At 45.1% G+C, this 15,119-nt stretch overlaps 1 long non-coding RNA gene and 1 other non-coding gene across 2 annotated transcripts; one reads left to right on the forward strand and one right to left on the reverse strand.

Annotated features, from left to right (window-relative positions):
• The first annotated feature begins 1,888 nt into the window (after positions 1-1,888).
• LOC114814509 lies at positions 1,889-14,847 on the forward strand. The gene is made up of 3 exons (XR_003762301.2): positions 1,889-2,041; positions 2,509-2,597; positions 14,812-14,847. It is a non-coding gene; the product is annotated as an uncharacterized LOC114814509 (long non-coding RNA).
• LOC114814854 lies at positions 10,733-10,870 on the reverse strand. Its single transcript, XR_003762650.1, has one exon. It is a non-coding gene; the product is annotated as a small nucleolar RNA SNORA7 (small nucleolar RNA).
• Positions 14,848-15,119: the final 272 nt, after the last annotated feature.

Consider the following 15,119-nt stretch of genomic DNA (forward strand, 5'->3'; position numbering starts at 1 on the left):
ACAAGTGGCAGAGCCGGAATTAGACCCCAGGTCCCTCTGACCCTCAGGCCTGTGTTCTCTCCACTAGGCCACAGAGGCACGCTTCCTAGAGGAAGTATGACTTCATTCATGGATTCAATCATATTCCTTGAGCGCTTATTGGATACAAAACACTGTACTAAGTGCTTGGGAGAGTACAATATAATAACAGATGGACAGATTCCTGCCCACGAGCTCACATTCAGGGGAGCTTTAAAGATGGGGAGTCCTGTGGTCTGGTAGATTTGGGCAGGGCCTAGTGGATACAGCAGGGATCTTGGAGTCAGAAGGACCTGTGTTCTAATCTGGAAATGTGATCTTGGGCAAGTCCTGCACTTCTCTGTGCCTCGGTTGTCTCATCTATAAAACTGGGATTAAAACTGTGAGCCCCATGTGGGAAGGGAACTGTGTCCAACCTGACAATCTTGTATCTACCCCGGGGCTTAGTTCAGTGACGGGTACATAGTAAGCACTTAAAAATGCTATTAAAAAAAAAAAGGGGGGGGGGGGCAGGCGGCAGGTAGATTCCCAGCAGGGGGAACAAAAGAAAAAGGAATCAGAGGAAGGTGAAGCCAAAGTGAGGCACAATAAGAAGGGTCGATTGAAGGAGCAAAAAAGGCAGGTTGAGAAGTATCCTGCAAGGAAAGAAAACAAAAAGAAGAGAGCTTAGAAGCCAATGTTCAGGGGATTCTACTTAATGTAGAGGGAAATGGATTGGCACTTGAGGTTTTTGAAGAGAGGAGAGTCTTGAAATGAAGTGTCCAGTGAGGAGGCTGATAATAGTCAGGAGAAGACTAGAACTTGAGCCCTGTTAGTGGCCATTTCTGTAAAGAAAGGAGCTGTAGCTCTCTCTAGACAGTAAACTCACTGTGGGCAGGAAATGTGTCTACCAACTCTGTTACACTGTATTCTCCCAAGTGCTTACCACTGTATTCTCCCAAGTGCTTAGTACAGCGCTCTGTATCCAGGAAGTGCTTACTAAATATGATTGACTGATTTATAAATCATGTCTTGTTTGTCTTAATTTAGTTTACCTGGGAACCGGCATCCTTCTCCTCTTTTCTCATCAGATCTTACATTACCCTTTGACCACCAGAACTCATTAGGGAAACAGCATGGCTTAGTGGACAGAGTATGGACCTGGGAGTCAGAAGGACCTGGGTTCTAACTCCTCTCCGCCACGCCACTTTGCTTCCGCGTCACCTCGGACACTTCACTTCTCTGTGCCTCAGTTCCCTCTTCTGTAAAATGGGGATTAAGACTGTAAACCCCATGTGGGACAGGGACTGTGTCTGAGCCTATTATCCTGTATCTACCCCAGAGCTGAGTACAGTGCCTGGCACATAGTAAGCACTCAACAAATACCATTTAAAAAACTCAATTTGCATGCTAGACTAGATATCTCAAAAGCTGATGGGGCCATTCCACTATTGTCTCTTATGGGCAAAGAGCAAGTTTACCAACTATGTTGCATTGTAACACACACATTGTTTCACACACAGGAAACGCTCAAAAAATGCCATCAATGATGAGGAGCTGGGTAGGTTCCACTGTGTAAGTGGGTCCTGTTTCAGTCTGGTCGGTAACCAAGACCAAATGGTGTGTGCAGACCGTTGCCTGCTGGGAAATCAGAGCAGGATTGGGCTCCCGCTTACGTTCAATGTGCTGACTATTTTTGCGATTTTGCAAGACCAATCCGTCCCAGAAATTTCCTTCTGAGCCTCAGCTGTTTTAAAAAGTACACTGGCCCCCTCAGGCATGATGTTTACAACTTGGCTTCATTCCTCCTTTTCCCTTCAGACTTAGAATGACCTTCGTGTCTTAGCGAGGGGTGATCAGGAATGAGCTTACTATGACGGTGGTGAACAGAAACCTGGTCACTTTCCGACAGAACGGCCTGGGGGAGAGAAGGGGTAGAAGAAATAATGAGAGTAGTTATTAAGCTCTGACTGGGCAGAACGCTGTTCTAAGCCCTGGAGGATAGTGCGGAGCTGAAGTTGCAGAAAGGGAAGAGGACAGGAGGGTGAGAGATGAAAAGGGGAAGAGGAAAAAGGAGGAGATGGTTGGGGGAAGAAAATGGGAAAAAGAGGTAAACTGGAGGAGAGAGGAAAGGGGGATGAAGAGGTGGAAAGAAAGAAGGAAGAGGGGAAGGAAGAGGACTTTGGGGAATGGGGTAAAGGAAAGAAATGAAAGAGGAAGAATATCTTTAGTATATTATTGTACTGCATTGTACTACATGCTACCAGGAGCTTAGTATAGTGTTTTGCACACAGTCAGCATTCATAAACACAACTGATTGCTTGACTGATTGAAGAAAGAGGAATGGAAATAAAAAGACAAAAAGAAGAGAGGAAAGATGAGAGGGGAGAAGGGGAAAACTTGGAAAAGGATGGGACACATTCGGTTCTTCTGCCATGACCTCTGGCATCCAGAAGACACCCCCCCCCCCCCCCCCCCCCCCCGGCCTCTTTTCTCCCCTCCCCTTTGCAGAGATAAAGCCCGTGATGCTTCAGATCACCTTTGGACAAGACCACCACTTCAGTCCATGATGTAACAGCAGCAACTGTACTGGCCTCCAGGTAAGCTGACATATTAGTTATGACCTCTTTGAAACCACTAGGCCCTGGCTTTTATCCACCCTCCAGCTCTGGGCCCATGGTTTTGTTTTTGTTTTATGGTATTTGTTAAGTGCTTATTGTATGCCAGGCAGTGTACTAAGCACTGGAGTAGAAATGAGAAAATTGGGTTAAATACAGACTGTAAGCCCGTCAATGGGCAGGGACTGGTCTCTATCTGTTGCCGATTTGTACATTCCAAGCAATTAGTACAGTGCTCTGCACATAGTAAGCACTCAGTAAATACTATTGAAGAAATACAGCCCAATGTCCCACACAGGGAAGCAGCATGCTTAGTGGAAATATCACGGATTTGGGAGTCAGAGAACATGGGTTCTAATCCCTGCTCTGCCACTTGTCTGCTGTGTGACCTTGGGCAAATCACTTAACTTCTTTGTGCTTCAGTTACCTCATCTGTAAAATGGGGATTGAGACTGTGAGCCCCACTTGGGACAACCTGATTACCTTGTATCTATAACAGTGCTTGGCACATAGTAAGCACTTAACAAATACCATCATTATTTTAGGGCTCACAGTCTTAATCCTCATTTTCCAGATGAGGTCGCTGAGGCTCAGAGGAAGTGAACTGACTTGCCCAAGGTCACACAGCAGACAAGTGGTGGAGCCGGGATGAGAACCCAGGTTGCTCTGACTCCCAGGCCCATATGGCATGCATCTCCCTAAGTGGAGGTCAGGAAGGTCCTGAAATTTCCAGTTTTGACCTGCCTTTGGTACCTTAAGAAGGCCACTATAGAATCTTCTCAAAGCAGAGCACACTGGCTAAAATATTTGCTCCATTTATTTTGTTTAGTGTAAGGGTGCCAAGTTCCTAGGCAGATTTGGGAGCTTCTGAAATTAGGACTCCTTGCACGTTCCCCATTTAATCCTGCCACACTGGGAAGCTTCTACATTTTATAAGTGTAGTCAGACTGATAGCAGGGTTTTTTGTGTTTTTTTTCTGATTTTAAGCTGTCCTGACAACTTTCAGCTTTTTATTTATACCAACTTTACTTTGTCTTAGCATTATGAAGTTACACTTAGCTATAGTAAAGGAGAAATACTGTTTTTAAATGTACCTTTGGGATATCCTCCTATTTCTCCAGCTAGAGATTGTTCTGATCTCAAATGATTAGAGTTGGCCCTGATCAGTTTACCGTTATTGAGAGTTCCTCCTGGCAATTGTATAACTACGATTTGAAAGGACAGTTAATAAACATATGTTCTGGAGAGATGCAGTCTTTCTCCATGACAAGAATTTGCCGGCACGTAATGGCCAGTTGTAGTCTTCTATAGCATGAATCAAGACTGATCTATTCAGTCAAGTTTGATGTATGAATTTTGGCACAGTGTCTATTTGTCATCGTGCAGTTGGATAAAGAAAGGAAGAGCCTTCTGAAAAAACTGAAGAACATTTATTTTGGATGCAGTGGTCCAAATTCACATTTCTCTCTCTGACCCAGATTCCCTTAAATGGATCACACCTGGGCATGGAGAGCTGAAAGGAAGAGTTCTCTTCTCCGTTTCAGATCAGTCGATCAATCATAATTATTGAGCAGCACAGCCTAGTAGATATAGCACGGGCCTGGGAGTCAGAAGGACTTGGGTTCTAATCTGGGCTCTGCCACTTGTCTGCTGGGTGACCTTGGGCAAGTCACCTCAACTTCCCTGTGCCTCAGTTACCTCATCTGTAAAATGGGGATTAAGACTGTGAGCCCCATGTGGGACAGGGACTGTGTTCAACCCAACTTGCTTGTATTCACCACAGTGATAAGGGCAATGCCTGGCACGTAGTAAATGCTTAACAAAAACCACAATTATTATTATTATTATTATTACTAGAACTGTATGCAGAGCAGTCTACTAAGCACTTGGGAGAGCTCAGTGACACAGAGTTGGTAAGATACTCTCCTTGCCCATAAAAGGTTTACAGTCTAGAGGGGGAGGCAGACAATAATATACATAAATAGGTTACAGATATCTACATAAATGCTCTGAGGCTGAGGGACGGGTAAATAAAGGGTGTAAATCCAAATGCAAGAGTGATGCAGAAGGGAGTGGGAGAAGAGGAAATGAGGGTTTAGTGGAGGAAGGCCTCTTGGAGGAAATATGCCTTCAATAAGGCTTTGAAGGCGGGACAGTAATTATCTGTTGGGTAGAAAGAGGGAGAGCATCAGAAACAATCTGACTGGCTCCAAGCAGGATCTCCAGGAATTAATTGGGAGAACTGGGCCCTGTGGATAAGAAGGAGAGGTGGGTGGCACAGGAGTCAGAGCAGAGCAGAGTTAAAGGAGAGGAGAAAAGAAGAGGTGGTACAGTGTCTTCATTACATACTACCTAATAAAGAGAATAATATAATTGTGGTATTTGTTAAGCGCTTACTCTGTGCCAAGCACTGTATTAAGTTTTTGGGTAGATACAAGCTAATCGGTTTGGTCATAGTCCCTGTCCCACATAGGCCTCACCGTCTTCATCCCCATTTTACAGATGAGGGAACTGAGGCACAGAGAAGTTGAGCGACTTGTCCAAGGTCACACAGCAGACAAGCGGGGATCTGGATTAGAACCCAGGTCCTTCTGACTTCCAGGCCCGTGCTCTAGCCACTAGGCCGGCTGCACTGCTACTCAGTGAGGGGGTAACATCTGTATATGAAAGGCTTTACATAAATCCGTGATGTCCTTTCAATAGCCGATGATTAAGATGCAAAGTAACTTCACAAATTTTGGGTGTGGGGACAAATGTGTTAACAGCTCATTTCCAAGACGCCCCGAAAATGCGGAAATGCATTTCCCTTCTGAACAGCGCCTAGACTTTGAGCAGCCAGTGACTACTTCACAGGAATAGCATGCGTTGCTGTGTCTGATCTTGGTGGATGGAGAGAGATGTAATTAGATTTTAAGCTCATATTTTGGGTTTGGAGGGTGTGCAAGTCGAAACGATGAAGGAAGACAGGAGCCCCTTGTAAAATCGTGTTCTCCTGAGTCATCTCACTCGTATGCTAATCCATTCTCCATTTTCGAGAGCCAAAAAAGCCATTAAAGGAGTTCAAAGGGTTTCCTTTTAATTGTTTTGCATTCACAGCAGAAAACAATCTTGCTTTTAATCTAAAATACAAATACAATCATTTTAAAAAGAGGATATTGTAGTTGGAAGAAAAGAAAAAGGAGCCTTACCCCTTTCCTAAGGTAGAGGGGAAAACCAGGCGGTGATAAAACGAATTAGAGTTCCCTAGGTTTTGCACAAAAAAGGATGCAAGGAGGAAGAGGGGAGGAGGAGGATGGAGGAGGAAGAAGAGGAGTAATAATAATGATGACCATAATTGTGAAAATAATTATAGAAACAGCGTGGCTCAGTGGAAAGAGCACAGGCTTGGGAGTCAGAAGTCATAGGTTCTAATCCCAGCTGCGTCACTTGTCAGTTGTGTGACTTTGGGTGAGTCACTTAACTTCTCGGTGCCTCAGTTACCTCATCTGGGGATCAAGACTGGGAGCCCCATGTGGGACAACCTCATTACCTTGTACCACCCCCCCCCCAGAGTTTAGAACAGTGATTGGCACATAGTAAGCACTTAACAAATCCCATTAATAATAATAATAATAATAATGTTGGTATTTGTTAAGTGCTTACTATGTGCCGAGCACTGTTCTAAGCGCTGGGGTAGACATAGGGGAATCAGGTTGTCCCACATGGGGCTCACAGTCTTAATCCCCATTTTACAGATGAGGGAATTGAGGCACAGAGAAGTTAAGTGACTTGCCCACAGTCACACAGCCGACAAGTGGCAGAGCTGGGATTCGAACTCATGAGCCCTGACTCCAAAGCCCGTGCTCTTTCCACTGAGCCACGCTGCATTATTATTTATTATTATTATTTGTTAAGCACTTACTGTGTGCCAGGGACTATACTACGTGCTGGGGTAGATACAAGCAAATTGGGTTGGCACAGTCCCTTTCCCCTTTGGGGCTCACAGTCTCAATCCCCTCATTTTACAGATGAGGGAACTGAGGCCCAGAGAAGTGAAGCGACTTGCTCAAGGTCACACAGCAAACAAGTGGTGGAGTGGGGATTAGAACCCATGACCTTCTGACTCCCAGGCCCATTCTCTAGCTGCTATTGTGCAGTGGCACCATACACCCCAGGGGGTGTATCCAGTATACACCTGCTTCACAATAGCAGCTTTCTGGCTGGAGGCAGCTGGTGTTATCTAACCCAGTTTAAGGTCACATGGTTGGCCCTCCCTCTCCTCTTATTATTCAGAGTGCTACAAACCAGCTCCCTTCACCCCCTTTAAAAAAAAATGGTATTTGTTAAGTGCTTACTGAGACTCAGAGAATTTAAGTGACTTGACCAAGATCAAAGAGCAGATAAGTGACATAGCTAGGATTAGAACCCAAATCCTGTGACTCCCAGGCCTGTGCAGAAGGGTAAAAAAGTAGCAGAAGGGGCCCAGTCTTCAGTGAACCCCTGTGTTTTTTTTGTTTGTTTTTTTCTGATGGTCTGTATTAAGCACTTAGTATATGCCAGGCACTGTACTGAGCACCGGGGTAGATACAAGATAATCAGGTTGGACACAGTCCCTGTCCCATATAGGGCTCACAGTCTTAATCTCCATTTTATAGATGAGGGAATAGAGGCATAGAGCTGCAATCATGTTCCTGCTTGTAGAGAAGCAGTGTGGCGTATTCATTCATTCATTCATTCATTCATTCATTCATTCATTCATTCATTCATTCAATCGTATTTCTTGAGCATTTACTGTGTGCAGAGCACTGTACTAAGTGCCTGGAAAGTACATTTTAAAAACAGATAGAGACAATCCCTACCCAACGACGGGAGAGCCAGGTCCTGGAAGTCAGAAGGACCTGGGTTCTAATTCCGCTCCGCCACTTGTCTGCTGTGGAAACTTGGACAAGTCACTTCACTTCTCTGGGCCTTAGTTACTGCATCTGTAAAATGGGGATTGAGACTGCGAGTCATATATGAGACAGGGATTGTGTCCAACCTGAGTAACTTGGACCTACCCTGGTGCTCAGTACGATGCCTGGCATTTAGGAAGCGCTTAATAGATGCCATCAGAAAAAAGCAAACAAAAAAACACAGGCATGCACTGAAGACTGGGCCCCTTCTACTACTTTTTTACCCTCTTGCACAGGCCTGGGAGTCACAGGATCTAGGTTCTAATCCTATGTCACTTATCTGCTGTTTGATCTTGGTCAAGTCACTTAACTTCTCTAAGTCTCAGTTATCTCATCTGTAAAATGGGAATTTCATCTTAATAAACAATATTTATTGAGTGCTTCCTGTGTGCAGAGCATTGTACTAGGAGCACTTGGGAAATTACAATATAACAGAATTGGTAGATGTGTTCTCTGCCCACAACAGTCTAGAGGGGAGGGGAAGACAAACATGAACATAATTAAATTACAGATATGAATTTAAGTGCTATAGGAGGGAGTGGTGAATAAAGAGTGCAAACCCTAGTACCAGGGATAACATGGAAGGTTGTGGGAGAAGAGTAAAATGAGGGCTTAGTAGGGGAAGGCCTCTCGAAGGGGACTTGCTTTTAATAAAGCTTTGAAGGTAGGGAGAGTGATCATCTGTTGGCCAAAGAGAGGAAGAGCGTTCCAGGTCAGAGGTAGGATGTAGGCAAAACTCGGCAGTGAGATAGGCAAGATGGAAGTATGGTGAGTAGGTTGGCATTAGGGGAGTAGAGTGTGTGGACTAGGTTGTAGTAGGAAATACAAGAGGTAGAATTAGGAGGGGCAAGGTGACTGAGTGCTTTAAAAGCCTATGGTAGGGAGTTTCTGCATGATGCGGAGTGGACGGACAACTGTGGGAGGTTCTTGAGGAATGGGGAAACATGGACTGCTGCCATGTTAATACGGTCACCTCGTCCTATCCCTCAGCCTCCTCGCTGACCTCTCGGCCTCCTGCCCCTCCCCACTCCAGTCCATACTTCACTCTGCTGACTAGATCATTTTTCTACAGAAATGTTCAAGACATGTCACCCTACTCCTCAAAAAACTCCAGTGGTTGCCCATCTACCTCCGCATCAAACAAAACCTCCTCACCATTGGCCTTAAAGTACCAGATCACCTTTTCCCCTCCTACCTCGCATTGCTACTCTCCTACTATATAACCAACCTTCAAACTTTGTTCCTCTAATGCTAACCTTCTCACTGTGCCTCAGTCTCACCTATCTCACCACCAACCCCTTGACCATGTCCTGCCTCTGGCCTGGAACACCCTCCCTCCTCAAATCCGACAGACAATTACTCTCCCCCCTTCAAAGTCTTAATGAAGGCACATTTCCTCCAAGAGGGCTTCTCAGGATAAGCCCCCCTTTCCTTTTCTCCCACTCCCTTCTGCATTGCCCTGATTCGCTCCCTTTATTCTCCCCCACTCCCAGCCCCACAGCATTTATGTACATATCTCTAAATAATTTATTTATATTAATGTCTGTCTCTCCCCTTCTAGACTCTAAGTTTGTTGTGAGCAGGGAATGTGTTTATTGTTGTATGTCCAAGCATTAAGTGCAGTGCTCTGCACACAGTAAGTGCTCAATAAATACAATTGATTGATTGAATGAATGAATGAATGAATGAACTGAATGGTTTTGTAGAAAAATGATCCAGTCAGAAGAGTGACGTATGGACTGAAGTGGGCAGAAACAGGAGGCAGGGAGGTCAGCAAGGAGGCTGATGTAGTAATCAAAGCGGGATAGGATAAATGCTTGGATCAGTGTAGTAGCAGTTTGGATGGAGAGGAAAAGGAGGATTTTAGCAGTGTGAATGTTCATACCTACAGGATTTAGTGGTAGATTATATGGATTGAATAAGAGAGATGAGTTAAGGATCATGCCAGTATTACAAGCTTGTGAGATAAGAAGGATGGTGGTTCTGTCTACAGTGATGGGAAAGTCAAGGGGAGGATATGGTTTGAGTAGGAAGATAAGGAGTTCTATTTTGAACATGTTAAGCTTGAGGTGAAGGGAGGACATCCAAGTAGCACTGACTTGATGACAGGAGGAAATGCGATACTGCAGAAAGGGAGAGAGACCGGTGCTGGAGATGTAGATTTGGCTACCATCTGCATAGAGCAGAAGCAACATGTGAAGCAGCATGGCGTAGTGGATAGAGCACGGGCCTGGGAGTCAGAATTGTCATGGGTTCTCATTCCAGCTCCACCACTTGTCTGCTGTGTGACCTTGGGCAAGTCACTTCACTTCTCTGGGCCTCAGTTACCTCATCTGTAAAATGGGGGCTGAAACTGTGAGCTCCACGTGGGACAGGGAATAAGTCCAACCCGATTTGCTTGTATCCACCACAGCGCTTAGTACAGTGCCTAGCACATAGTTAAGCGCTTAACAAATGCCACAATTATTATTATTATTATAGAGGTGGTATAACCATGGGAGAGAATCAGTTCTCCAAGGGAGTGGATGTAGATGGAGAATAGAAGAGGCCCTAGAACTGAACCTGGAGCGGTCCCTTCAGTTAGGGGGTGGGAGGCAGAGGAGGAACCCGCAAAATAGACAGAGAATGAGCAGCCAGAGAATTAGGAGAACCAGGAGAGGACAACATCAGCGAAGCCAAGTTTGGATAATGTTTTCAAGAGAAGAGGGTGGTCCACAGTGTCGAAGCCCTCAGAGAGGTCGAGGAGGATAAGGATGGAGTAGAGATGGTGGGATCTGGCAAGAAGGAGATCACTGGTGACCTTTGAGAGGGCAGTTTCAGTAGAATGAAGGGAGCGAATTCTCTCCATGATACCCCCTACTTAGATTGTACAGCTCATGTGGGACGGAGGCTGAGTCCAACTTGATTTTATTTTATCTACATTTTGTACAGTGCTTGGCACAAAGTAATAACTTAACGTGTCCTGTTATGCCGTGAAGTCATTTCTAACCCATAGTGACGCCATGGACACATCTCTCCCAGACCTCACCGCTCTCCATCTGCAATCGTTCTGGTAGTGTATCCATAGAGTTTTCTTGGTAAAAATCTGGAAGTGGTTTACCATTGCCTCCTTCCATGTGCAGTTAACTCAAATCTCCGCCCTCGACTCTCTCCCATTACACTGCTGCCCAGCACAGGTGAGTTTTGACTTGTAGCAGATTACCTTCCACTCACTAGCCACTGCCCAAGCTAGGAATGGAATGGGTAGGCCGCTGCTTGATTCTCCCTCCCATAGGTGAGACTGGTAGAGTACTGGAAACTCTCCAGGTGCGACCCTGAGTGGGGCACTTAACAAGTACCATTAAAAAACTCACTTCAGCCACCACCATCTCACTGGGTGTAAGTGGATCTTTCAAGAGTCCTGCTGACCATCTCTGGCCATAGGACGGCAGTCAGCAGCAATTCGTCACCATCCCAACAAAACTGAAACCTTGGCTCATTTTCCGGAACCTCCTCTTCAGGGAGGTGAACGGAAATCTTTGAAGTCTGACACCAAGAAGGGTCAGGGCAAAGATCGACTAAGTCCCGGGGAGCAAGGTGGAAATAAGATTATGCAATACCTGCCTCTTCAATCTCTTGGGCCATGTGTTTGTTCTACATATGTAGCAGCTCCTGCTCTGACAAGCGATTTTCTTTTGGAAAGTATCTTTCATCAATAGGTGGAGTTATAAAAAGTGTTAACTGAGATGATGATGATGATGGGATCTGTTAAGTGCTTACTCTGTGTCAAGCACTGTTTTGAGCACTGGGATGGATAGGAGCTAATCAGGTTGGACACACTCCCTGTCCCACGTGGGGCTCAGAGTCTTATAGATTCTTTGGAAAACAGCGTGGCATAATGGAAAGAACCTAGGCCTGGGAGTCGGAGGACCTGGCTTCTAATTCTGAATCTTCCACTTGCCTGCTGGGTGAGCCATTTTTTCTTTTCCTGTGATATTTGTTAAGTGCTTACTATGTGTCAGGCACTATACTAAGAGCTGGGGTAGATACAAGCTAATCAGGTTGGGTACAGTAGATGTCCCACCTGGAGCTCACAGTCTTAATCCCCAATTTACAGATGCTGCTTCTGTGAAATAGATATTAAATTCATCCAATCGTATTTATTGAACGCTTACTGTGTGCAGAGCACTCTACTAAGTGCTCAATACCTGCTTTCCCTCCTATGTGTCTCCTCCTCTAATGATAATAATTTTGGTATTTGTTAAGCACTTACTATGTGCAGAGCACTGTTCTAAACGCTGGGGTAGATACAGGGTAATCAGGTTGTCCCTCGTGAGGCTCACAGTCTTCATCCCCATTTTACAGATGAGGTAACTGAGGCCCAGAGAAGTGTGACTTGCCCACAGTCACAAAGCTGACAAGTGGCAGAGCTGGGATTCGAACCCATGACCTCTGACTCCTAAGCCCGAGCTCTTTCCACTGAGCCACGCTGCTTCTGATGACCCTTTTTTTATCTCCCCCACACTCTAGACTGTAAACCCCACAGCACTTATGTAAATATCTGTAATTCATTTAGATTAGCGTCTACCTCCCCCGCTAGACTGTAAATTCATTAGGGGCAGGGAATATGTCTGTTTATTGTTATATTGTACTCTTCCAAGCACTTAGTACAGCTCTCTGCCCACAGTAAGTGCTCAATAAATATGATTGAATGAATGAGGTAACTGAGGCACAGAGAAGTGAAGTGACTTATCCAGGGTCACACAGCAAGCAAGTGGCAGAGCCGGCATTAGACTCCCAGACCTTTTCTCTATCCACTAGACCACGCTGCTTCTCTGATCATGACTAAGTCCATGAGTAATCTCTCTGTGCTTTATTTACCTCATCTGGAAAATGGGAATGAAATCCTCCTCCCTCCTACATAGCCCCCATGGAGGACAGGGACTATGTCCAACCCAATTATCTTCTATCTACTGTAAAACTTAGTACAGTGGCTGGCACAGAGTAAGTGCTTTATAGGTACCATTTACTAACAGCAATAAGAAAAATACCCCATCCAGGATGTCAAACATTGATTTGCATTGAGCAGTGCAAATTATATTACATTGCAGTTCCTCTTTACTTCCTCTACCGCTCTGGAAACACCCCCTAATAAAAGGGGGTTAGTCAGAAAAGGGAAGGGCAAAAATAGGACAGGTCTGGAGCTAAACAACTAATTTTCTGGGAAGGATGCATCTTTCCCTATTTTCCTGTTCTTGTTAAAAGGGTGGACATAGAACCCCTTCAGATGGCAGTTGAACAGAACAAGAGTACAGCTCCTGGGGGTGGCCAGCCAATTCCACTGAGCCTTAGGGTGGGGTTGGGAGGAAGGGGTGGAAAGGGGAGGAAAGGACGATGGTGAGGAGGGAAGGGAAGGAGGGGGAGGGCTTGCCTTTCCTCAAGGCAAAGGGGAGAACAAAGAGCTCCTTGAGGGGAGGGAACATGTCCGCCAACTCTATTTCATTGTACTTTCCCAAGTGCTTAGTACAGTGCTCTGCACCCAGTAAGCACTCGATAAATACCATTGATCGATTGATTATAAACTCAAGAAGCAGCATGGCCTAGTGAAGACAGCACGGGTCTAATCCCGACTCCTCCACTTGTCTTCTATGTGACCTTGGGCAAGTCACTTCACTTCTCTGGGTCTCAGCTCCCTCATCTGTAAAGTGGGGATTAGGACTGTGAGCTCCATGTGGGACAGGGACTGTGTCCAGGCTGATTATCTTGTACCTACCCCGGCGCTTAGAATAGTGCCTGACATATAGTAAGTTCTCACTTGAAATACCATTAAAAAAAGAAAAAAAGCTCACTGTGGGCAGAGAGCATGTCTACCAACTCTGTTGTACTGTACTCTCTCCGGTACTTAGATCAGTCCTCTCAATAATATTCAATATATTATTATATTATTGTCAATAGATTATATTATTATTGATATAATAATATCAATAAGCACTCAGTATTATTCAATATATTAATTGACTGTAAATTCACTGTGAGCAGGGAGTGTATCTACCAACTCAGTTGGTTAATACTCTCCCAAGCACCTAGTACAGTGCTCCGTAGATAGTAAGAGTTCAATAAGTACTATTGATGATAACAGCTCACTGGTGGTACCAGTGAGGAGCAAACTATATAATTCCAAGCAGGTTAAGAAATACGTGTTTCCCCCTCCCTCTTAGACTTTGAGCCCCCTGAGGGACAGGAAAAGAGCCCAAACTGTCTACAGGGTACTTATCACTTAACAAAAACCATTATTATTTTATTATGATTATGATTTATTATGGAGTGTGGACTGCATTGGGGAGAGGCTATGAGGTCAGCAAGAGAGCTGATGGAGTAACGAAGGCAGAATTGGATAAATGCTGGGATTAGCACGGTAGCAGTTGGGATAAAGAAGAAAGGGCAGATTTTAGCAATGTTGTGAAGGCTGAACTGACAGGATTCGGTGATAGATGGAATATATGGGTTGACTGAGAGCAATGAGTTGAGGATAATGCCAAGGTTATGAGCCTGTGAGTCAGGGAGGCTGGTGGTGCTGTCTACAGTGAGGGGAAAGTCAGGGGGAGGAGAGGGTTTGGGTGGGAATAGGAGGAGTTCTGTTTAGACCATGTTTAATTTCAGGTTTCACCGGGACATTCATTCAATCAGATTTATTAAGTGATTACTGTGTGCAGAGCACTGTACTAAACACTTGGAAAAGTACAATACAACAATAAACAGTGACATTCCCTGCCCACAACAAGCTTACACTCTCGGGGGCGTGGGGGAAGGGGGGAGGAGACAAAAATCAAAACAAATGCTGTGGGGCTGGGAGAGGGGAAGAGCAAAGGGAGCAAGTTAGGATGATATAGAAGGGAGTGGGAGATGAAGAAAAGTGGGGCTTAGTCTGGGAAGGCCTCTTGGAGGAGATGTGCCTTCAATAAGGCTTTGAAGCGGGGGAGAGTCACTGTCTGTCGGATTTGAGGAGGCCAGGCCAGAGGCAGGATGTGGGCAAGGGGTCGACGGTGAGATAAACGAGATTGAGGCACAGTGAGAAGGTCAAGAAGAGATGTCCTGAAGGCTGGGGGAAGTAAGAGATTGCAGAGGAGAGAGCCTTCATATCCCCTACCTCCTCTCCCTCCTGCGTCTCCCTCGCACTTGGCTTTGTACCCTTTCAGTATTTGATATTCAACCCACCCTTAGCCCATAGTACTTATGTAGATATTTAAATATCTATAATTGTTTTTAATTTCTATCTCTCCCTCTAGACTGTAAACACCTCATGAGCAGAGAACATGGCTACAAACTCTGCTGTACTGGACTCTACCAAGCACTTCGTAAAGTGCCCTGCACATGTAGCAGTCGATAAATACCACTGATGGATTGATTGACACTGCATCTTCAAGATTAAATCTTCTTTGGACATGGCTTACGCGTTGTGTGATTTCTGGGTAGTATTCATATTAGAATCTGGGTTCTAATCCTGACTCTGTCACTTGTCTGCTGTGTGACCTTGAGAAAGTCACTTTACTTCTCTGTGCCTCAGTTACCTCATCTGTAGAATGGGGATTAAGTC

The sequence above is a fragment of the Ornithorhynchus anatinus genome, chromosome 10, assembly GCF_004115215.2.
Source record: "Ornithorhynchus anatinus isolate Pmale09 chromosome 10, mOrnAna1.pri.v4, whole genome shotgun sequence".
In the NCBI taxonomy this organism is placed as follows: Eukaryota; Metazoa; Chordata; class Mammalia; order Monotremata; family Ornithorhynchidae; genus Ornithorhynchus; species Ornithorhynchus anatinus.